This window comes from Haematobia irritans, chromosome 3 (genome assembly GCF_050003625.1).
Source record: "Haematobia irritans isolate KBUSLIRL chromosome 3, ASM5000362v1, whole genome shotgun sequence".
NCBI classification, from domain to species: domain Eukaryota; kingdom Metazoa; phylum Arthropoda; class Insecta; order Diptera; family Muscidae; genus Haematobia; species Haematobia irritans.
The window spans coordinates 150354510-150379725 of NC_134399.1; the positions used below are offsets into that span (position 1 = coordinate 150354510).

Here is a 25216-nt window from a genome sequence, read left to right on the forward strand (position 1 = left end):
ATCGGATGAATTTTGCTTCTCCAAAAGGCACCGGAGGTCAAATCTGGTGATCGGTTTATATGGGGGCTATATGTAATTATGGACTGATATGAACCAATTCCTGCATGGTTGTTGGATACCATATACTAACATCACGTACCAAATTTCAACCTAATCGGATAAATTTTGCTCTTCCAAGGGGCTCCGGAGGAAAAATCTGGGGGTCGGTTTATATGGGGGCTATATAGAATTATGGACCGATTTCGGCCAATTTTTGCACGGGTGTTTGAGGCCATATATTAACACCACGTACCAAATATCAACTGAATCAGATGAATTTTGGTCTTCCAAGAGGCTCCGGAGGTCAAATCTGGTGATCGGTTTATATGGGGGCTATATATAATTATGCACCGATCTGGACCAACTTTTGCATAGTTATTAGAGACCATATACTTACACCATGTACCAAATTTCAGCCGAATGCTCAGATCGACTCAGAATTTCATCACGCCCAAGAATATATATACTTTATGGGGTCTTAGAGCAATATTTCGATGTTTTACAAACGAAATAACAAAGTTAATATACCCCCATCCTATGGTGGAGGGTATAAAAACTATGTTCTCAATATTATGTAAATTTTATTGTCAAATATAAGAATTATATGCACGGACGAAAAATACTGTTTTTTTCTCATATGTTTGGGTGTAAAAATTATATATTTGGAACTCAAATTTTTTAACACAATATTTTTAAGTGCAAGCATATAATATTCATAAACTAGCATAACATTTTTGGGACATATATGTTAATATGTTAGAACATATTATGTTTGGGACATAAAATGTTTGTAAATATAATATGCTTAGATGCAAACATATATTAATTTAGAAATAGCCTATAAACGTATATGTGTTTAGAAAGAGAGAAAGAGCTAAAGAGTAAGCTGCATGTAAAATAATGGTAGTAACCAATTGGCGCCTTAAAAATATATCCACACAAAGAAAATTTCATCAAAATTTGTTTCTACTAGTGTATGTCCTAAGGTGAAACTTAATATGTTTGAACAATACAAACAATATTTTGTTTGGACCAATTCTGAAAATATATATGCTTGAAGCACCGGAGTACTTAAGCGAGCAATTGCAAATGGTAGGAGACGCTCAACCATATGAACTAAGAAATGCAGAAAACTTCAGGATCAAACGATCAACAACGAGTGCTGGGCAAATGAGTCTTTTCTACAAAGGGTTACAAACCTACAACAGATTACCAAACTATATAAAATCTCAAGAAAATAATATTGTATTTAAAAAACTTATTGTTGATTTTATAAAAAATAGAGAATTATATTAAGATCTGAGAATATTAAGAATGTAACTGTTTGTCTAACATAGTATAATAATACTTCAAATAAATATCAAAAAAAATGTTTGGGGTATATCTTACAGAAGCGATTTTTTGAGGGTGTAATCTTTCATACTAAATCAATACATTTAATCCATTCCTAATAAATTTCTTTCAGTTTCTAACAGAATATTTTGCAGCTGCAAATAATATTCTAATCTTTAAGTCACTATTTCAACCTATTATTCTTTATAGCTGTCCTATCTAGAGAAATTGCGCTTAGACCCATATAACGAAATTACAAATTGGTCAAAATAAAATATTAAAAATATCCCTTAAATTATCCCTAGAAAAAAGACAACGAAATTTTTTATAGCCTTAAATCGGTCCATAAAAATTAATTGATTTTAGTTCAATTTTTCCAAATGTGAGAACATTTTTCTTATTTTCATTATTTTCCCTTATTTTAATGACGTTTTATACAAATGAAGTACACTATTTAATTTAATATGAAAATAGTTCATATTTTCCTAAAATGGGTGAAGTTTGCTTAAATTGAGTTCATAAGTTTCTCAAATGAGTAAAGCTTTCTTAAATTATGTCTGTCTTGAACTTCATATGGCGCTAGAGAAAAAAATATGAAATTTTATTAAACAATTATTTTCAAAAACTTCTTTAATTTGACAAAAATGATTAACTTTTTGGTATCATGCTGCAATTACTAAAATATTTAGTAAAAATTTTCTAATATAAAGCTACCTTTTTTCGTGGTGGGTTCATTTGTTTCTGAGTGTACCTTGGCATTTCTCGGAGATTTCGCTACATAATATCAGTAAGGTCAACTCAGGTTTAGAAAGCATTGATCGAATTACGAACTATTTTCGAACAAAATGTACTTTGTCCATAAATCCCTTAATATCTAATTGATATATTGAAAATTAAAATCCACGTTATTAAACATCTATCAACTTATATGCGTATAGAAGTTTTTTTTGCTAATAGTTTTCCTCCAAACACATTTTCCTTAAAAACAAAAACCTAACAAATTGAATTTATTATACAGTAATTCTAATATTCTAAATATAAGGCTAAGCCAATTCTGTACAATACCCTTAGATAGGTAAGAAACAAAATTAAATAATCTTATTATTAAATAAAGAATGAAAGAAATTTTTGAAATCACTCATATGCCCTGATTATTCGAATATGTTATTAAAGACATTACAAACCTTCATTTACAACAACTATTTATTCATGCAGCTTACTATGCACCCGTTTGTCGCCAATCTTCAGGTGTTTGAAGCTTGTCCCAGACATTAAAAGCGCAATGGTGACGATATTACAACAACGTTGAGAAATATGTTGTCAAACAAGTTGGATCTTTTGTCTGTAGATTTCATTTACACTTGATGTTTATTTTTACACAAACCAACAAATTTTAAGTAAGGCTTTAATGCATAGTCTACAAAAGCTTTATCTGGGAGTCATTCATTATCCATCCTCCAAACTATGTGCGACCGTTCATCATTTATTTTAAAGCGTTTTTCAACCAAACTATTATGTAAGATATATGGTTGGGATTTAAATTGATGATATTGTATTCCATTTGGTATTGTGAACTTTTACCTTATACCAAAAATTGTAAGCAATTTTTTTGTTAGATTTTTGAAATTCAAAACCATGTTAGCAGAGTTTAATGACATAACGATTTCAGTATAGCCAATTTTGGTTACAAGTTGAATGTGTATCATTGCCAATGACAGATGTATGTTAGAAAGTCTATTTGAAATCTATGGTGAAATATTCAAATAATCAAATAATATAATTAATGATTTCAAACACTTAAAAAGGTGGATTGATTGTATGTTCATAACTAAACCAATTAAAAATTTAATTGATTCAAGTATTTTTTCTAATTAAATTTTGTTTTAATCAGAAAATTAGTGGAATCTATTAATGTTTTCATTGGATTTTTTTAATTCGATTTTTAATTTTTAATGTTTAATTTTTAATTGTTCCCTAAAATATTGTCGTGGGATCAAAGATTTCATGTCGTTGAAATAGGAATGCGAATTTTGTTAAGCATCGAAGACTCAATTCTCGGATATGAAATTATTTTCATTGTCCCAAAAGTCAATAAACTTTTCAATGAAGTCGTTTCGTATAGTTAAGTTATTCGACTTAAAACTGCGTATCTTCACATGAAAGGAAATTTAGTTTGACTAAGGCCTTCTTGACTTTATAATTCAGAAAAACCAATTAAGATTAACGAAATCGTCATTGAGATTGTTGACTTTTTGTATCTTGACTATAAAGCAAACAAGTGTTCAAGAATACACTGAAAAAAATATTGCCCTGAGGTCAAAGATTCCATGTCTTTAAAATACGAATGCATATTTTGCTTAGCATACACGCACAGAAAAAAAAAACGTTTGGAAAACGTGTACCGAAAACGTTTTTCTTTTGTTAGAGTTTTTTGAATTGCTTCGAAAATTTTAAACTTTTATCACCAAAAAAATTCGTTTGTTACAAAATTTTTATTTATTCAATAAAAAAAGTTATTTTTGAAACAACAACACAGTCCATTTCGTTTATATCAAACACTGTTCTTTTCAGACTTTAGGTCTTTAATAAGACACATTTTACAGTTCAAAATTGAATATACTACAATGTAATGTTGACAATTTTTTCGGAATCTTCCGAACATATCTGGAATATATGTAAAAAAAAAAAACTTTGATCGAAGCAGGGATCGAACCCACGACCCTTGGCATGCAAGTCGGACGTAGCAACCACTGCACCACGGTGCCAAACTAAATGTTTGTTTCTGTTAAATAAACTTTGTTTATTCGGTTCGTGGGCGCCGCAAGCTATGCTATATAAATATAACTTATATGAATAATTATCTATTGATGACCATAACAGGTACATAGCTCAGTGGTTAGTGTGTTGGCTTACAAAGTGCATGGTCCGCGGTTCGATTCTCCGTCCAGGCGAAAGGTAAAAAAAATTTTAAAAATTTATAAAATCGTATAATTTCTTCTACATTGTTGGTATTACAGGAAAAGGTGTTAAGAACAAAATAACATCGTGGATGTGAGAAAGATGTGAGGGAAAATGCAATTAGCAAGAAAACAATGTTTTTTTTTTTTAGTTTGTCCTTATGAAATTGTTTTTACATCCTGGAAAAGAATAAACGTTTATCACAAAAATTATATACTTTTCTCCCAAATACACTTCCTTACAGCTAAAAGCAAATGAGAAACGAACTTTGTTTGTCTAAAATTTCGTTTGGGAGGAAAGAATTATTTTTTTGTGTGTAGAAGACGCATTTCTGTAATATTTATAAAGTTTTTTTCCTTGTCCAAAAATCGATAAACTTTGCAATGAAGTCGTATTGTCCTTATAATTAAGTGATTTGACTTGGGTATCATAACATGAAAGAAAAAATGTTGGGGCCAAGGTCAACTTGACTACAAAGAAAAAATCGTTCAAATATAGGACGCGTTTTTCAACACTTTATTTTAAAGACGTTTTGTACTTGAAACATAGTATAATTTCTACTGGAAGTTGAGTCTTAATTTGGAAAATTAAGTTGTCGTTAATTCGTTTTTAAAGGACATTGATAGCATATGAAGAAAAAAAGCTGAGAAATCGAAAAATTAAAATTTGCTTCCTAGAAGCAAGTACACAAACCCCAAATTTAAAAGGGAATTGTGTCTTAAAATTATCCTTACTTGTATTCTCCGCTTCTTTGGCTCGGAATCAATACCAAATTTTTTAAAGTAAATACAAAATCTTTGGAACCGGGCATGCTTTTTTTCAGTGTTCCTCCCAAATTGAACCATTTTTCACCACCACTGTGCATCATTCTCTTACTTAACCACAATCCCTTAATATTATTTGTATACCCTCCATCATAGGATGGGGGTATATTAACTTTGTGATTCCGTTTGTAACACAGCGAAATATTGCTCTAAGACCCCATAAAGTATATATATTCTGGGTCGTGGTGAAATTCTGAGTCGATCTGAGCAGGTCCGTCCGTCCGTCCGTCTGTTGAAATCACGCTAACTTCCGAACGAAACAAGCTATCGACTTGAAACTTGGCACAAGTAGTTGTTATTGATGTGGAACAGATAGTATTGCAAATGGGCCATATCGGTCTACTTTTACGTATAGCCTCCATATAAACGGACCCCCAAATTTGGCTTGCAGACCCTCTAAGAGAAGCAAATTTCATCCGATCCGGCTGAAATTTGGTACATGGTGTTAGTATATGATCTCTAACAACCATGCAAAAATTAGTCCACATCGGTCCATAATTATATATAACCCCCATATAAACCGATTCCCTGATTTGGTTTGCGGAGCCTCTAAGAGAAGAAAATTTCATCCGATCCTGCTGAAATTTGGTACATGGTCTTTGTATATGGTCCTTAACAACCATGCAAAAATTGGTTCACATCGGTCCGTAATTATAAATAGCCCCCATATAAACCGATCCCCAGATTTGGTTTGCGGAGCCTCTAAGAGAAGAAAATTTCATCCGATCCTGCTGAAATTTGGTACATGGTATTACCATAGGGTCTCTAAGAACTATGCAAAAATTGGTCAATAATTATATATAGCCCCCATATAACATAAACCGATCACCAGATTTAACCTCCGGAGCCTCTTGGAAGACCAAAATTCATCTGATTCAGTTGATATTTCGTACGTGGTGTTAATATATGACCTCAAACACCCATGCAAAAATTGGTCGAAATCGGTCCATAATTATATATAGCCCCCATATAAACCGATCCCCAGATTTTACCTCCGGAGCCCCTTGGAAGACCAAAATTTATCCGATTCGGTTGAAATTTGGTACGTGATGTTAGTATATGGTATCCAACAACCATGCAGGAGTTGGTTCATATCAGTCCATAATTATATATAGGCCCCATATATACCGATCCCCAGATTTGACCTCCGGTGCCTTTTGGAGAAGCAAAATTCATCCGATCTGGGTGAAATTTGGTACGTGGTATATGATATTTAACAACCTTGCCAAAAGTGGTCCATATCAGTCCATAATCATATATAGCCCCCATATAAACCGATCCCGAGATTTGGTTTTGGAGCCTCTTGGAAGAGCAAATTTCATCCGAGTCAGTTGAAATTTGTTACATTGTGCTAGTATATGGACGTTAACAACCATGCCTAACTAGGTCCATATCGGTCTATAGTTCACACAAAAATTGGTCCATACCAAGTTCATAACTGTATATAGCCCCCATAAAAGCGACCCCCATATAGACTTACCTACACATACCTTTTTTCTAATATATACCACGTATGGACTAACTCACACTTTAGAAAACGATTTAAGATACCACAACCCAAGTAATTCGATTTTGGATGACAGTCTTTCGTAGAAGTTTCTACGCAATCCATGGTGGAGGGTACATAAGATTCGGCCTGGCCAAAGTTACGCCCATATATACTTGTTAGATTTCGGTTTGTTACTACACTAATGCAATAACAAATCAGAACAAACAAAAACCTCTTTCCTCTCTTTGAAGGAAGACAACTTATTAAATTGATACTTTGAACTATTCCTTCCATTTTGTGTTAGATTTGGGAAGCAAAATCCGTATGGTTATTGATCTAAAAACAGTTGAGAGATATTCGTAGTAATACAAACGCGGTGGTGTGTTTGAATTGATTTTGGTCATCTATACGTCAGTTTTAAATAAACCAAGTAAGACAGAACTAATATGTACGGGAGCCACCGTGGTGCAATGGTTAGCATGCCCGCCTTGCATACACAAGGTCGTGGGTTTGATTCCGGCTTCGACCGAACACCAAAAAGTTTTTCAGCGGTGGATTATCCCACCTCAGTAATGCTGGTGACATTTCTGAGGGGTTTAAAGCTCTCTCTAAGTGCACACAAAAAAATTTCACGAAAATTTTTCTAATTAAAATTTTAATTGAGTTTTAAAAAAAATTCAATTAAAAATTTAATTGATTCAACAAATTTTTTAATTGAAACAAAAATCAATCACAAAAATAATAGTATCAATTAATTTTTAATTGGATCAATTAACTTTTTAATTGACCTTCAATTAATTTTTTAATTGATACTATCATTTCTGTGATTGAAGACATTTCAATTAAAAATAAATTGGATCAATTAATTTCGTGATTGAATCAGAAAACATTTTTTTTTGTGTGTGGTTTCACTGCAATGTGGAACGCCGTTCGGACTCGGCTATAAAAAGGAGGTCCCTTGTCATTGAGCTTAACATGGAATCGGGCAGCACTCAGTGATAAGAGAGAAGTTCACCAATGTGGTATCACAATGGACTGAATAGTCTAAGTGAGCCTGATACATCGGGCTGCCACCTAACCTAACCTAACCTAACCTAACCTAACCTAACCTAACCTAACCTAACCTAACCTAACCTAACCTAACCTAACCTAACCTAACCTAACCTAACCTAATATGTACGAGAGGCAACTATACGATATATGGGAGCTATATTTAAATCTGATCCGAAATATATGATGCCGATTTAAAATTGAAGAAGTTCATTTAGTAAAACATAAACATAATAAGAGTCACAGTTTCATAATTTGGGCTCAAATCTTTGCTTAATTTTCTTTATATTGGTCCATAGTTTTATATGGTCCCCATATAAAACGATGTCCCAAATTGATTTTTATAAGCCTCAAATTTCGTCCCTTTACTTTTCAATATTGTGCGTATAGTTTATATTGGGTCTAAAAAAGATATCTCAAATACGGTTTATAACAGTTCATATTTCGAGCTAAACATAGAATCGGCCAGCGCTCAGTATCACAATGGACTGAATAGTGTAAGTGAACCTGAAAAGTTGAGCTGACTCTATAACTAACCTAACCTACTTTTTTGTAATTACCACTGGAAATGGTGTATTCCATATTTTTCTAATTTGTACCATGGATACTATCAATAGCCCATATGGGAATAACATAGCAATATACACGCAAAAAAATAATTCTTTCCTCCCAAACGAAATTTTAGACAAACAAAGTTCATTTCTCATTTCCTTTTCGTTGAAAGGAAGTGTATTTGGAAGAAAAGTATATACTTTATGTGATAAACGTTTATTCTTTTCCAAGATGTAAAAACAATTTCATAAAGACTAACTCAAAAAAAAAATTTTCTGGCTAATTGCATTTTCCCCTCACATCTTTCTCACTTCCACGAAGTTTTTAGTTCTTAGCACCTTTTTCTGTAATACAAACAATGTAGAAGAAATTAAACGATTTTATAAATTTTTAAATTTTTTTACCTTTCGCCTGGACGGAGAATCGAACCGCGGACCATGCAATTTGTAAGCCAACACACTATCCACTGAGCTATGTAGCCGTTATTGTTTTTTATCTTTGTTTTATTTCCCATTTCTTTTAAATATCGTTATAATTATCATTCAAATAATTAAATAAAGTACATTTTCTTAGCGATCTATGTCTTATCTAAGAATATAAATGTTCTCTCTCTTAAATGTTAACTGGTAGTCCAGCCCATTCAATAAATTAATCAATTGGGAGCAATCCAATAGCCGTTATTGTCATCAATAGACAATTACCTATATAAGTTATATTTATATGGCATAGCTTGCGGCGCCCACGAGCCGATTAAACAAAGTTTATTTCACAGAAAAAATCATTTAGTTCGACACCATGGAGCAGTGGTTGCTACGTCTGACTTGCATGCCAAGGGTCGTGGGTTCGATCCCTGCTTCGACCAAAGTTTTTTTTTTGTTTTTTGTTTTTTTTTTACATATATTCCAGATATGTTAGGAAGATTCCAAAAAAATGTTTAACATTACATTGTAGTATATTAAAATGAACTGTAAAATGTGTCTTATTAAAAACCTAGAGTCAGAAAAGAACAGTGTTTGATATAAACGAAATGGACTGTGTTGTAGGTTCAAAAATAACTTTTTTTATTAAAAAAATTAACACTTTGTAACAAACGAAGTTTTTTGGTGATAAAAGTGTATACTTTTCGAAGCAATTCAAAAAACTCTAACAAAAGAAAAACGTTTTCGGTACACGTTTTCCAAACGTTTTTTTTCTTTGCGTGTATCAACAGGTGTTGATTCCATTACTTTTCTATTATAGATTTATGGTCTCAAAAAAAAAAAGGAAACAAAAACAACAATACTATATATAACACAACAAATGCAGATAAGAATAATATCCACATTCATTCAATAAAATATAATCATTGTAAAAAAAGACTCCTATGGATGTGTGTCATCGAAATATGGAACATTATTTTCCTTTTGCTATGGAAGTGCATTCGAGCCGTTATTCACTATCTTTGTTTTTAAAATGACTTTTTAATGTACATATATATTTTAATAAATAAAATACTAACAAAGTAAAGAAGTAATATAGTATAATCAAATATTGAAATGAAATAAAACTTCTCCAACAATGCTATTGAGGAAAGGGAAAAATCTTTGCGTCTTCAAGAAAATATGAACATGGTAAATTCCATAAGGGAAATGTTGCGTTGCACTATGGGATGAGAAAAAAAAACATAGTAAAAAGTCTGTCATTTCTAAAAGAAGTGTGTGAGTGACACGAAATTATCGAGACTCACGTGAGTCACGTGAGTGAATAAAATTTCTTCAAAATCACGCTCACGAAAAATAATAAAGATTTTTTGCGTACTCGTGTAAATTTAAAAAGAATTGTGTCTTAAATTTGTTCTTACTTCAATTCTCCGCTTCTTTGGCTCGGAATCAAAACAAAAATCATTAGTTACTATCTTTGGTACCGAACATGCTTTCCTTTCAGTGTATATATGTTGGCAGAAGGAGACTAGATGGACTCATAATGTATTTGGCAATAATTCTCAGGGACGGCCCCTGAGTCGATCTATCTGTCCGTCCGTCTGTCTGTTGATACGAAGAGTCTTTATGTTTGGCACAAGTATATGTTGTGGGTCAGAATAGAACCATATTGATCTTGGAAGAAATCGGTTCAGATTAATATATAGCTCCCACTTATATCTTTCAGCCGATATGCACTATAATGGTCCCAGAAACCAGAGTTTTATTCGGATTTACGTTAAATTTTGCACAGGGATTTTGCACTTTAGTCTGCACTGTGTTTCATCCGTTCTCGCGATATGTCCAGCTCACTACCTCGTGGATTTAAATCAAATCTTCACTTACACACAAAATTTTTTTCTGATTCAATCACGAAATTATTGATCCAATTAATTTTTTTATTAAAATGTCTTCAATAATAAAAATGATAGTATCACTCACAGTTTTAATTGAGCATAAAAAATACATGATTAAAAAATTAATTGATTTCATTATCAAACTTCATTTAAACTTTTAATTGATTCAATTAAAAATGTAATTGATGTTGATTACAAAACTCAATTAATTTTTTAATTAAAACGTAACTATTTCAATTACTTTCTCAATTGATTTTGTGTTTTTAGTTTGATTAAAAAATTGATTCTTTGAACTAAATTTTTAATTTGATTAAAATTGATAATTGTAATCAATTAATTTTTTTTATTAAAAAATTTAAAAAGTTTCAATCGTTAAGTTAATTAACTTAATTTTTCTATCCTGAATCAAAAGTTAATTGTATCAATTGATTTATTAATTGAAAAAAATTTCAACTTCAATCCACTTTGTAATTGGAAATATTTTGATGATATTTTCCTGTATATCGGATTGTTTCTGGTGTTACCGTTTTTTTCGCGCACTTTTTGGAGAAAAAAAGCCAACCATATATAAAACAAGTATATACAGCAGTAAGTTCGGCCGGGCCGAATCGTAAATACCCACCATCATGAACCAAATATCAAGGTTTCCTTGAGGACACTTCCCGAAGATAAATTTAAAGATTTCACCTATGAGAACTATATCAGATTCTGGATTTATAAGAACCATTTTTGTTTGAGTTTTAGATGAATCATTAACATCTCTAGTAAGTGTGCAAGAAAATTATAAAATAACGTCTTGATTGGAAATCTTAAATCTGTAGATTTTCACCCGAGAAGTAAAATCTGGAAATTTTACATTGAGTTAAGCAATTTTCATGATCAGTGCGCCTTCTATACCCTCAAGAAGTGAAGTCGGTCTATATGGAGGCATTACCAAATGGACCGATAAAAACTTAATCCGATACACGTTTTTGTGAGCCTAAAATGCCAGAATATTTACAATTTCAGGCAAATCGGATAAAAACTACGGTTTCTAGAAACCCAAGGGGTTAAATCGGGAGATCGTTCTTATGGGGGCTATACTAAAATATGGACCGATACTCACCGTTTTCGGCACACCTCTTTATGGCCCGAAAATACCTCTAGATTTCCAATTTCAGGCAAATTGGATAAAAACTTCGGATTCTAGAAGCCCAGGAAGTAAAATCGGGATATCGGTCTATATGGGGGCTATACCAAAACATTGACCGATGCTCACCATTTTTGGCACACCTCTTACGGTTCTAAAGTACGTCTCGATTTCCAATTTCAGGTAAATTGGATAAAAACTGCGGTTTCTATAAGCTCAAGAAGTAAAATCGGAAGATCGGTCTATATGGGGGCTATACCAAAACATGGACCGATACTCACCATTTTAGCACACCTCTTTATGGTCATAAAATACCTCTAGATTCCAAATTTCAGGCAAATTGGATAAAAACTACGATTTCTATAAGCCCAAGACCCCCAAATCGGGAGGTCAGTTTATATGGGGACTATATCAAAACCTGCACCGATGTAGCCCATCTTCGAACTTGACCTGCCTGCAGACAAAAGACGAGTTTGTGCAAAATTTCCGCACGATTGCTTCATTATTGAAGCCTGTAGTGTGATTACACAGAAAAAAATTTCAGGAAAATTTTTCCAATTAAAATCTTAATTGAGTTTTAAAAAATATTCAATTAAAAATTTAATTGAATCAACAAATATTTTAATTGAAATAAAAATCAATCATACAAATTAATAGTATCAATTAATTTTTTAATTGGATCAATTAATTTTTTAATTGACTGTCAATTAATTTTTTAATTGATACTATCATGTCTGTGATTGAAGACATTTCAATTAAAAAATTAATTGGATCAATTAATTTCGTGATTGAATCAGAAAATTTTTTTTTGTGTGTACAACAGACAGCCAGACAGACGGACATCTTTACATCGTGTTATAATTTCTCCCTGATCAAGAATATATATACTTTATATAATCGGAAATCGATATTTCGATGTGTTACAAACGGAATGACAAACTTATTATACCCCCGTACCATTCTATGGTTGTGGGTATAACAAACTTTATTCCTGAATGCAATGGATCAAAATGCTTTTGTAAGTTTGTAAAGAAGAAAATGGACTGTCACTGAAATAAATCTGTCAGACGGTTTAGAAGTGATAACAACCTGAAGTTGGTTGCAATACATATCAGCCACACTGGGCTTGGCTGATATGACATCAGTTATATTTGGCGAGAGTGTTTAATCTGAAGAAGTGATTGAAGTTTTCATGAGAAAAGTCTCCTTCAGAAGTCTCCCTCAAATGAAACTGAAATTAATTTAGCTGTCGAACTATATTCTGTTTATGAATTTTTTCGTGAGTCTCGGGAATTTATAGTGAATCACGTGAGTTGTCGTGAATCGTGCGTGAGCGTGAGTCCTTACAAATAGTTCGTACGTGAGTGTGAGTGGCTACCACACGTATCGTGCGTGAGCGTACGTGAAAAAACATTTTGATTCGTGAGTGTGTGTGCAATTTCACTCACGCGCACACCTCGAATTTCTAAAGTGGCTAGGTTAAAACATTTAGAGTCATATTGACAGCTGTTTTGTTGGTCTGTTCTACCGTGTAAATGACGCTGCAACTCCAGGTTGCATGTTGTCCAATTCGTCGAAAGAGTTCGAATTGGAGGTTGATCAGCATCCAATGTGTATACTCCGGACCTTGTACCTACCAATTATCATTTTTCCGCACTCCCTCAAATTAACTGAAAGGTGTTACATTCGATGACGAAGGGAGTCTTAAAATCAGGTTCAACAACTTTTTCGATACCAGACCGGCCATTTTTTTAGAAAAGGCATCAACAAATTGACAAGATTTGGGAGGAGGTCACAAACAGTAGAGGAGAATACAGCATTGATTAAGTTATTATTATGATAATTGTTCTATACAAAAAAACAAACTATTTAAAACATCTTAGCTTAGCCTTTTTACATGAAAGCAATATCGGTATACATTGATCTGAATATGAACCTCATCATCATAGTTGTTTCTTTACCATAAAATGGAAAAGATAAGCGGGTGTGGGGACAATATCCATTTACGATCATAGACATATTTGCATCAATGCAGTAAATATTTATTACTATTATTCTTCGACTGAAGTATTCATGCCATCATATCAATTGACAGTAAAAAAATCAAATGATTAATGAATGAATAGTTAGCTGGGTTTGTCAGCAAAGATGAACCCATACAAGTACTATTAAATTTTCCAAACATTACATGAGAGTTTTGTGTCACCTATGGGATGATGTTATAAAATATTCCAACCAGCTAAATCACGTGGTAGAATGAACAACAAAAGATCAATTCTTCTTCCTTCATACAAAAGAAATCAAAATAGATAGCCATCAATTATCAGTGGAATTGTTTATTTGGAATCTTGCCGCACCCGTACAATTTGTAACTATCGTTTGGGAATTTTGTGGGATTTTATTTTTTGTTTTTTTTTTTTCGTTACTCAAGATTCCAAGAACAGACTTTAGTTTGCTTGAAACAATCAAAAAAACATAATTAGGGTTATTGCACTGAAAGGATATTGTTGTAAGTGCAGAGAAATTACAAAATTGAATTTATGAAAATATAGTTATTTTCTTTTTAGCGATTCCGATTAACAAAACTTGGGGGATAGATCGGGCTACTACAATTATGTTAATCCATATGATTGTTAACAGTCCTAAACGTCAAATACGCGTGTATAACTTTTACAGCGATTATCTTTTTATGTTTGTGTTGGGCACTGTCCTAAAATAGAGAATTCATTCTAATTAGAGTTGGATAGTTCCGGATGGACCTAGTTCATTGGAACTAATCAATTTTACCCTTAAAATCGCACTGTAACTTTAAAGATACAATCAGAAAAAATTCTTCAAATTTTTACCAAATTCTACAAAATCAGTAATGCAGTCTTGAAAAATGTTTGTTGTCCGGAAAATCTATAGTACTTCTGTTTAATCTTAAACCAAAATTGAATATCAAATTTTGCCCCATTTTACAAATTGGATAATATAGTTAATATTTACCAGAGGTAAAAATAATGTTGGTAAAAAATTTGCGTAGTGTAAAAATATCTCTATTCTCACCTAAACACAAATGCCCATATTCAAAACCAGTTATTGACAATTTATCGAAGTAATTTATATAGTAAAAATAGGATTAATGTTTTCTGTAACTTTTTGCAAATAAGTACAAAAAAATGTTTTGAAACAAATGTGCTATCCGATATTCTGTTTTTACCATTTTGCATATTATATAATTTTTTTTAGAAGAATCGGTGTTCTTGTGCATTCAAGGGTTAAGGAACTGCGAGCGCTAGTTACAGCTCGTCCAATTTAGTACCTTTTCTTCCAAGCATAATACTGTGCTCTCGTAAAAATTGTACCAGCAATATACACCAAATGGCCATTTCTAATATAAAAAAACTCCCATAGGGTTTACAAAGCTTGTGAAATTATTGTGAAATGATTTTGTGCGTTGAACAATCAGCAGATTTATTATTTCTTCTATTTATGACATATTGTACCAAACTCTGAGAAGAAAATGAGTGACAAAGGAGCGATCACTTAAAGGAGATACAATTTCCAACTCTAATTCCAGAGTTGATTATTTCGACACTTTTGTACAATTATTAGTACATTTATTAGTACATTTATTTTGTAAATTTATTAGGAGACACCGTGATGCAATGGTTAGCATGCCCGCCTTGCATACACAAGGCCGTGGGTTCGATTATTGCTTCGACCGAACACCAAAATTTTTCAGCGGTGGATTATCCCACCTCAGTAATGCTGGTGACATTTCTGAGGGTTTCAAAGCTTCTCTAAGTGGTTTCACTGCAATGTGGAACGCCGTTCGGACTCGGCTATAAAAAGGAGGTCCCTTGTCATTGAGCTTAACATGGAATCGGACAGCACTCAGTGACAGAGAAGTTCACCAATGTGGTATTACAATGGACTGAATAGTCTAAGTGAGCCTGATACATCGGGCTGCCACCTAACCTAACCTAGTACTTTCTTAGGAAACCAGGAACCGTGGTACCCCCGCGACACATATGGGACCTTTCTTCCAATATTTGTAAGCTTAGGGGATATGCATGCGCTAAGTAGCCAAGGAGCCACCGTGGTGCCATGGTTAGCATGCCCGCCTTGTATACATGGTTTCGTGGGTTCAACGTCAGTTTCGACCTGACACCAAAAAGTGTTTCAGCGGTGGATTATACCCTCTCAGTAATGCTTTTGACAAAACTTATCTAAATGGTTTTACCGGAAAGTGGAACGCCCTTCGGATTCGGCTATAAAAAGTAGGTCCCTTGTCATTGAGAGATAAGTTATCCACTGTATTATCCAGGGCTGTGGAGTCGAGCCAATTCTGCTCGACTCCGACTCCGACTCCAGCATTTTTCATCAGCTCGACTCCGACTCCGACTCCGGAGTCGACTCCGGGTAATATAACTAAATCTCATTTTAATACCATTAATTTGTAGTTCTATTGTGGGGGTACCGTAAGTGGATCGATATAAAGTATCATATTTATTTATGTGTGCAAAAAAAAGGTCTTAATTTCACATTAGGTGCCAATTGAACTCTATATTTCAAATTTAGGGCAATGTTTAATAAATAAAATAATGATATAAATACCCACCATAATATGAGAAGATACCAACAGTATATGTATTTGTGGACCAAAATTATTGATACTATCTCAAATCCTTTAAATTTGTTGCGATCTATATAAAGGTTTATATTTCCTTGTTGTTGTAATTAGTTGACCTTTAAACTTTTAATTATATTGGCTTAGTTCGGCTTGAGGTCATGAATTCATGCATATTTCCATATGCATGAATTTGAATCTGAATCGATTTAGACAAAATTGTATATACTTCTACAAAATCTATGTACTTAAAATTTAAATCTAACGTTATGAGACGTAACATAATTTTAACAAAAAATAAAAATGCAAGAAAAGTCTAAAATCCGGCGGGCCGATTATAATATACTCTGCACAACTTTGTATTTAGATCTACATTTTGATAAAATTTCAAATCAGACTTCTACAAAACTCGGGCAATATTTGGGAAATATTTATAATTGTTTAGACAATTTCGCAAAAATGCATTTATGATTCATTCATTGAAAAATTTGAGTCATTTCTACAAGTTTTCGACTTAGCAGCAATTTTTCAAATTTGTATGCTCACTGAATACAATTTTGGAAAAATTTTTGTCTAGTAAATAAAATTTTGCAAAAATTTATATAGAAATAAAATTTTGCAAAATTTTCTACAGAAACAAAATTTTGACCAAATTTTCTATAGAAATACAATTTTGGCAAAATTTTTTATAGAAATAAAATTTTGACCAAATATATAGAAATAAAATTTTGAATAAAATTTTGATAGAAATAAAATTTGGCAAAATTTTTTATAGAAATGAAAGTTTAAAAAAATTATCAATATAAATACAATTTAAAAAAATTGTGTAGCAAACAAAATTTTGCAAAATTTTCTATAGAAATAAAATTTTGCAAAATATTCTATAGAAACAAAGTTTTGACTAAATTTTATATAGAAAAAAATATTTCTATAGTAATAACATTTTGAATACATTTTTATAGCAGTGAGTATCAGTGAGCATTAGTAAGAAAAAAATTTGGGAAAATTTTCTATAGAAATAAAATTTGAAAATTTTTCTTATAGAAATAAAATTTTGAAAAAATTATCAATAAAAATACAATTTTAGAATAATTTTTGTGTAGTAAATAAAATTCTGCAAAATATTTTACAGAAACAAAATTTTGACTAAATTTTCTATAGAAATAAAATGTTGACCAAATTTTCTAATAAAAAAATCTATTACAATAAAATTTTGGCAAAATTTTCAATAGAAATAAAATTTTGATTTGAATTTTTATAGAAATAAATTTATCAATAGATATAAAATTTTGAAAAAAATTTTGTGTAACAAACAAAATTTTGCAAAATTTTCTATAGAAATAAAATTTTGACTAAATTTACTATAGAAAAAATATTTCTATAGTAATAAAATTTTGAATAAATTTTTATAGAAATAAAATTTTGACAAAATTTTGCTATAGAAATAAAATTTTGACAAAACTTTTTATAGAAATAACATTTTGACAAAATTTTCTATAAAAAACAACTTTGAAAAAATTTTCTGTGAATATTCCACATATGTATATGGCCGTAAAATAAAATTAAAATAAAAATAATATCAATTGTTCGAAATATTTCAAATAAATTGATATGGGCATTAAAATGGATCGATCCAGCCCATCTGCTAGTCTAACATTCTAGGAAACATAAAAAGATAGTAGTAATTGGAAGTTGATTTTCATTTATAATCATGCTGTACATTGATCGAATGAACAACGCAATGGAAACTAATTTGCGTAAAAACTTGCTTAGTTACAAAAATGTGAAGTGTTTTAAAAAATTTGGTTTAGCCGGAGTCGGAGTCGAGCAAAATTTTTACGACTCCGACTCCGACTCCAGCAAAATCTTCAGACTCCGACTCCAAGACTCCGACTCCGGCTCCACAGCCCTGGTATTATCACAATGGACTGAATAGTCTAAGTGAGCCTGAAATACAGGGCTGCCTAACCTAACTTAACGCGGTAAGTATTGGGTATATACGTTCAAATAAAGTTCTCATATCCATTGTCTCAGGAAATAGGCAATACCAATCAAACCCAAGACGATACCCAACGGAATAATGATCAAGCCCTGGACAGGTAACAGTACTAGTACCTGGGGTGTACGGACTAATCACAGTTCTGGTCAAAATGTACCGAAGGGGCCGGATTAGGACTCATTCCAAAAGACACGTCCTGGGACAGTTTTCTAAGAACCTCCTCCATTTTGAGCTCCCAGTTGCACAAAAAAAAAAAACTTTTGGATTATTAGAACAATGGATTGTTCTAATAATTGTATTTCTGTAAATGTGTAGATCCCAACGAAATTTAAAGGCTGAAGTCGGGCCCATGACAATAGACATGCTATTATAATAGTGATCTTTGGAATAAACACATTCGTATTCGTTTTACAAATATAAGAAGTGCCTTTTAACTTGAAATGTAAATTTTCAAAGCAATACAACATTACATTTATAAACCCTGATTTGAATTGTAATAGCTCATACAACCTTGACATTTGTTCTCCGAATAAGATATAGCCGAATTAAATAGTGTTTTGAATTGGGTTTCTTTGTTTTGGGTCAATATATAATAGGTATACCCACGGAATCGTTACTACAAAAGCAACAAAAGTTCAATTTGTATTACCATAGTATGTACTCAAAATATCAATGGCGTTGATCATTTGCTAAACCCTACCCTAATAACAAAATAAAATAGAAATTGTTAATATCTCCCAAATGATTAGCAGAAAATCATTTCTACTTGGTAAAAATGATACACCATATTTATTTAAATTAAATTAATTGCTTCCCTATTCCCAATGCGGTAGAGAAAACTGGTATTTATCATTGTACTGAATTTTGAATTCAAAAGCCAAACCCATAAAATGTGGTTATTTACAAGTGGGTTGGGTTTACTAGTGATATGTTGGGCAGTCACGGTGACCCATTGAACTAGATTTTTAGGTTACTACGTATTTTTATACCTACATACTTTTATTTCGCAAAAAGGGCATATTTGAATTGATCATATATTACAATTCATTTTCATAAAACTGAGTTCTTAGAATGCATATACACATTTTAGACCAAACTCCATTTTTATACCCTCCACCATAGGATGGGGCTCTAAGACCCCATAAAGTATATATATTCTGGGTCGTGGCGAAATTCTGAGTCGATCTGAGCATGTCCGTCCGTCTGTTGAAATCACGCTAACTTCCGAACGAAACAAGCTATCGACTTGAAACTTGCCACAAGTAGTTGTTATTGATGTAGGTTAGGTTAGGTGGCAGCCCTTGCGGGTACTCTAAGAGAAGCAAATTTCATTTGATTCAGTTTAAATTTGGTACGTGGTGTTAATATAATGGCCTCAAACACCCATGCAAAAATTGGTCGAAATCGGTCCATAATTATATATAGCCCCCATATAAACCGATCCCCAGATTTGACCTCCGGAGCCCCTTAGAAGAGCAAAATTCATCCGATTCGGTTGAAATTTGGTACGTGATGTCAGTATATGGTATCCAACAACCATGCAGGAATTGGTTCATATCAGTCCATACTCATATATATACCCCATATAAACCGATCCCCAGATTTGACCTCTGGTGCCTTTTGGAGAAGCAAAATGCATCCGATCTGGTTGAAATTTGGTGCGTGGTGGTAGTATATGATATTTAACAGCCATGCCAAAAGTGGTCCATATCAGTCCATAATCATATATAGCCCCCCATATAAACCGATCCCGAGATTTGGTTTTGGAGCCTCTTGGAGGAGCAAATTTCAGCCGAGTCAGTTGAAATTTGGTACAATCACACAAAAATTAATCCATATCAAGTTCATAATTGTATATAGCCCCTATAAGCGACCCCCATATTTCAATTCTGGCTCTCTACAACGTGTGGACTAACTCACAATTTAGAAAACGATGTTAAGAAGTTTTAAGATACCACAACCCAAGTAATTCGATTGTGGACGACAGTCTTTCGTAGAAGTTTCTACGCAATCCTTGTTGGAGGGTACATATACTTGTTTTCTATTGGCAATGCAACGATATATTGGTTTCAAACTCCATTAAGTATATATATTCTGGGTCATGGTGAAATTTTGTCGATCTAGCGATGTCCGTCCGTCCGTATGTTGAAATAACGCTAATTTCCGAACGAAACAAAGCTATCGACCTTGTCACAATGGATTGAATAGTCTAAGTGAGCCTGAATCAAGTCGGGCTGCCACTAAGTATCGGCCTGAAATTTAGCACAAAATACCCCCAAATAACCCACCTCCAGATTTGCCAAGTGGAGGCTCTTGTAGGAGCAAACTTCATCAGATCCGGTTTAAATTTGGTACGTGGTGTTAGTATATAACCCCTAATAACCATGGAAAATTGGTCCATGTCGACCCATAATTATATATATCCCCCATATAAACATATTCCCAGATTTGAATTCCTGCGCTTCCTGGAGGTGCAAATATCATTCGATCCGATTGAAATTTGGTGTATATGACCTTTAACAACCATGCAAAATTGGTCCATATCGGTCCATAATTATATTTAGCCCTCATATAAACGGATTGTATCAAAAGTTTAACCACAGTTTCATGAAAAAAAGACTTCATGAAGTCATTTATACACTCCAACAACAATGAATCCACTAGGAAGGTAAATTTATGTTAATTTTAGAAAATTTTAACTAAACTGTATAAAAAACGCAGATGTCACAGCGATTGCACAAAAATAAGTAAATATTTTTCGACAAATTCAGGAAAATTTGTTAGATAAAATTATTTGTTTTTTTTTCATTCGTTAAAGAAAATTGCGTAGTTTGAATGAAAAAAATGGAGTTCAAATTTGCAAAAATGTCGAAGAAAAATTTTTAAAAAATTCTGAATTGTGGGAGACATGCATTTATTAAATCTTTATGCTTCATATGTATATAATTTTTCCTTTCTTTAGTTCATTTAACTAACGTACGCAAACAAATTATTGAAGTCAAGGAAACTGTACACAGAAAAAAATTTCACGAAAATTTTTCCAATTAAAACTTTAATTGAGTTTTAAAAAATATTCAATTAAAAATTTAATTGTTTCAACAAATTTTTTAATTGAAACAAAAATCAATCACAAAAATTAATAGTATCAATTTATTTTTTAATTGGATCAATTAATTTTTTAGTTGACCTTCAATTAATTTTTTAATTGATACTATCATTTCTGTGATTGAAGACATTTCAATTAAAAAATTAATTGGATCAATTAATTTCGTGATTGAACCAGAAAAAAAATTTTTTGTGTGTATGTGAGGACAGGCTGAGATTGACTATCCCAAGTATAGGGGATTGGAAAAAAGACGCGTACATTTTGGAAATCTGAACATTTGTACGGATGGATCGAAAATGGTTGAAAGTACTGGCAGCTGTATTTTACTGCGAAGAGTTAGAAATCAAGGAGTCATATAAAGGTGGTAGTGCATGCAGCATCTTTCAGGCGGAAGTATTTGCTATTGCAAAAACTGCGGAGCTCCTGTTGATATTTCGAAGCGATATCTGCTTCTTCATCGACAGTCAAGGCCTTGGACAATGCAAACTTAACGTCAAAGGCAGTCAGCCGTACAGAGCCTAGAGCTCTCACTGCCCAGCATAATATTACTCTGTATTGGGTACCTGGACATTATGGAATAATGAGGAGGCAGATGTGCTGGCTAAGCAAAGTGCACGCGGTGCAGATAACATCGTTACGGACGTTTTCCCCCTCTATCTTTATATACTTACAGAGTCAGTGTCAAATACAAAGATTTATGAAAAGGATGAAGGATGGGTTTCTTAGGCGGGATGCGAGCAAACCAAACAGAAGCACAGGAATAGTGGAAACTCTGGATTTCTACGGCGACGCATAGAGATCAGTTGAGGCCATTAATAGGCATCATAACAGGACATAACACACGTGGTAGGGATAGATGGTGCCTGGACCCGGAGGTTAGATGTAGATGGTGCCTGGACCCGGAGGTTACGGAAGACTCCTAACATTTTTTTGGCAGTGTCCGACATTATCATTAAAAAGAAACAAGATTCTGGATTCCTTTTTATTTCACGATATTACTGATCAAGAAGCCTTTTATCAAGACTTCTCGATGACGACCTAGAAATCCGGCTGAAAACACAAATGTATTGGGATTGATCTTGGCGGACGAAGATAGATAATGAAGAGAAAAGAAACAACTATGAGGAATCATAATGGACCAATATGATCTAAGTGCAAACCAATTTACTTTCTACGGATTTGGCGTCATCCTCTATAACCTAACCTACCTAAATGTTATATTACGCCTTTTCAAAATTTTATCAAAACTTAACATATGTACGTAACTCTTATTATTTAAATGTGAAATTACCGATTTCCACGAGCTTTACTGGATATAACTAATAAAACCTTACAAACAATGTAGCGTACGTTGGGCCAATTTTTTGATATATCGAATCAAAATTGCCGGATATAAATGGCGAAAACTTAAAAATTAGGGTACATTTAAAGACTATATTAAAATTTAGACCTACTAGGCTTATAAAAACGCGATCCTGATGAAAAATAAAAACGGTGTAATTAATTGTAAATAAAAACAGATTAATTTAAAACCCGATTTCGATTTTTGTATAAACTGAATAAACAAACTTTTTTTATTAGTTTTATTCGTATATAATTCTCATATTCGCCTTGTATGGATTTAGCAAATGGGAGAAACTGCTGTTGAAGAATCTGTCTATCCACTTGTAGATGGCGCTGCATTGTTTTTGATTTGATTTTATTGATTTATATGTTATACCAAGCACAACAAGATAAATCTTATAATTTACAGTGCCGATCGATATTTGATTTTAACAATTTGAATTAACTTATCTTAACACTAAAACATTAGGGGGGGGGGGGGGGGGGGGGTAATATTAAATTATTACACTCCGAATATACAATTTATTGCAAAAAATTAAATAACTGTTTTTTTAAACGATGTGTAATTGCTTATGCGTTGTGTGGTGGGAGGTGGGAGGTAAGTGGTTCCAATGTAGAATTGTCTTTCAGATACTTGGCTGTTAGCTAATGGAGTTATAAGTTTGATTCCTCTGTTAGATCGAGCGAATGTTAATCGGTTGTAAAGATAATAAGGTTCTTTTGTGTAAATTATTCTACACACAATAATAGGTTGGCTGATAAGCCCCCGGTCTGACACATAGATGGCGTCACTAGTATTAAATGCATATTATTTTTATATAATACCAACCTTCAAATGATTCTTGTCAAAATTTGACGTCTGTAAATCAATTAGTTTATGAGATAGAGCGTCTTTTGTGAAGCAACTTTTGTTATTGTGAAAAAAATGGAAAAAAAGGAATTTCGTGTTTTGATAAAATACTGTTTTCTGAAGGGAAAAAATACGGTGAAAGCAAAAACTTGGATTGATAATGAGTTTCCGGACTCTATCTCAGGGAAATCAATTGACTGGTATGCAAAATTCAAGCGTGGTGAAATAAGCACGGAGGACGGTGAACGCAGTTGACGCCCGAAAGAGGTGGTTACCGACGAAAACATAAAAAAATCCACAAAATGATTTTGAATGACCGTAAAATGAAGTTGATCGAGATAGCAGAGGCCTTAATGATATGTTGGTCATATCATTCATCAATATTTGGATATGCGGAAGCTCTGTGCAAAATGGGTGCCGCGCGGGCTCACATTTGACCAAAAATAACAACGTGTTGATGATTCTGAGCGGTGTTTGCAGCTGTTAACTCGTAATACACCCGAGTTTTTCCGTCGATATGTGACAATCGATGAAACATGGCTCCATCACTACACTCCTGAGTCCAATCGACAGTCGGCTGAATGGACAGCGACCGGTGAACCGTCTCCGAAGCGTGGAAAGACTCAAAAGTCCGCTGGCAAAGTAATGGTCTCTGTTTTTTGGGATGCGCATGGAATGGACAGCGACCGGTTGAATGGACAGCGACCGGTGAACCGTCTCCGAAGCGTGGAAAGACTCAAAAGTCCGCTGGCAAAGTAATGGTCTCTGTTTTTTGGGATGCGCATGGAATAATTTTATCGATTATCTTGAGAAGGGAAAAACCATCAGCAGTAACTATTATATGGCGTTTTTGGAGCGTTTGAAGGTGGAAATCGCGGCAAAACGGCCCCATATGAAGAAGAAAAGTGTTGTTCCACCAAGACAACGCTCCTAAAATTCGCTTACGCCTCGCTTGTGTAAGGCGTAAGCGAATTTTAGGAGCATATAGCTTTAGATTACTGGCTGACCTGGAAAACGTTAACTTAAGCAGTTTGTTAATGTTTTTGGAGCAATCTGGTTGGTTCCACAAAAGTAAATAATAGAGAAGGTTCAGTGGTGAAGACTAGAAGTGCCCATATGTAAAAGGTACTTTTAGTTAAATGTGGTATCACAATGGACTGAATAGTCTAAGTGAGCCTGAAATTTAATCGGGCTGCCACTTTAACCTAACCTAACCTAACCTAACCTAAGACAACGCATCGTGACACAAGTCATTGAGAACGATGGCAAAAATTCATTAATTGGGCTTCGAATTGCTTGTTCTCAGACCTCAAAAGGATGCTCGCAGGGAAAAATTTGGCTGCAATGAAAAGGTGATCGCCGAAACTGAGGCCTATTTTGAGGCAAAACCGAAGGAGTACTACCAAAATGGTCGTTATAATCGTTGTATCGCTCTTGAAGGAAACTATGTTGAATAATAAAAACGAATTTTGACAAAAAAAATGTGTGTTTTCTTTGTTAGACCGGCCAACCTGTTATGTTCCTATATGAGATATATCTATAATTCTACAACTTATCGTTGCTGCAGACAAAATTGTATGTATAGAATAGAATGAGGGAAAGTATTGATTGTCCC

At 33.2% G+C, this 25216-nt stretch overlaps 1 protein-coding gene across 2 annotated transcripts in view; it reads right to left on the bottom strand.

The window, feature by feature from the left end:
* The window catches only part of RhoGAP15B (RhoGAP_ARAP and RA_ARAPs domain-containing protein RhoGAP15B), a 100471-nt gene that overhangs the window by 73916 nt on the left and 1339 nt on the right, over positions 1–25216 (bottom strand). The gene's annotated exons all lie outside the window — the stretch shown is intronic.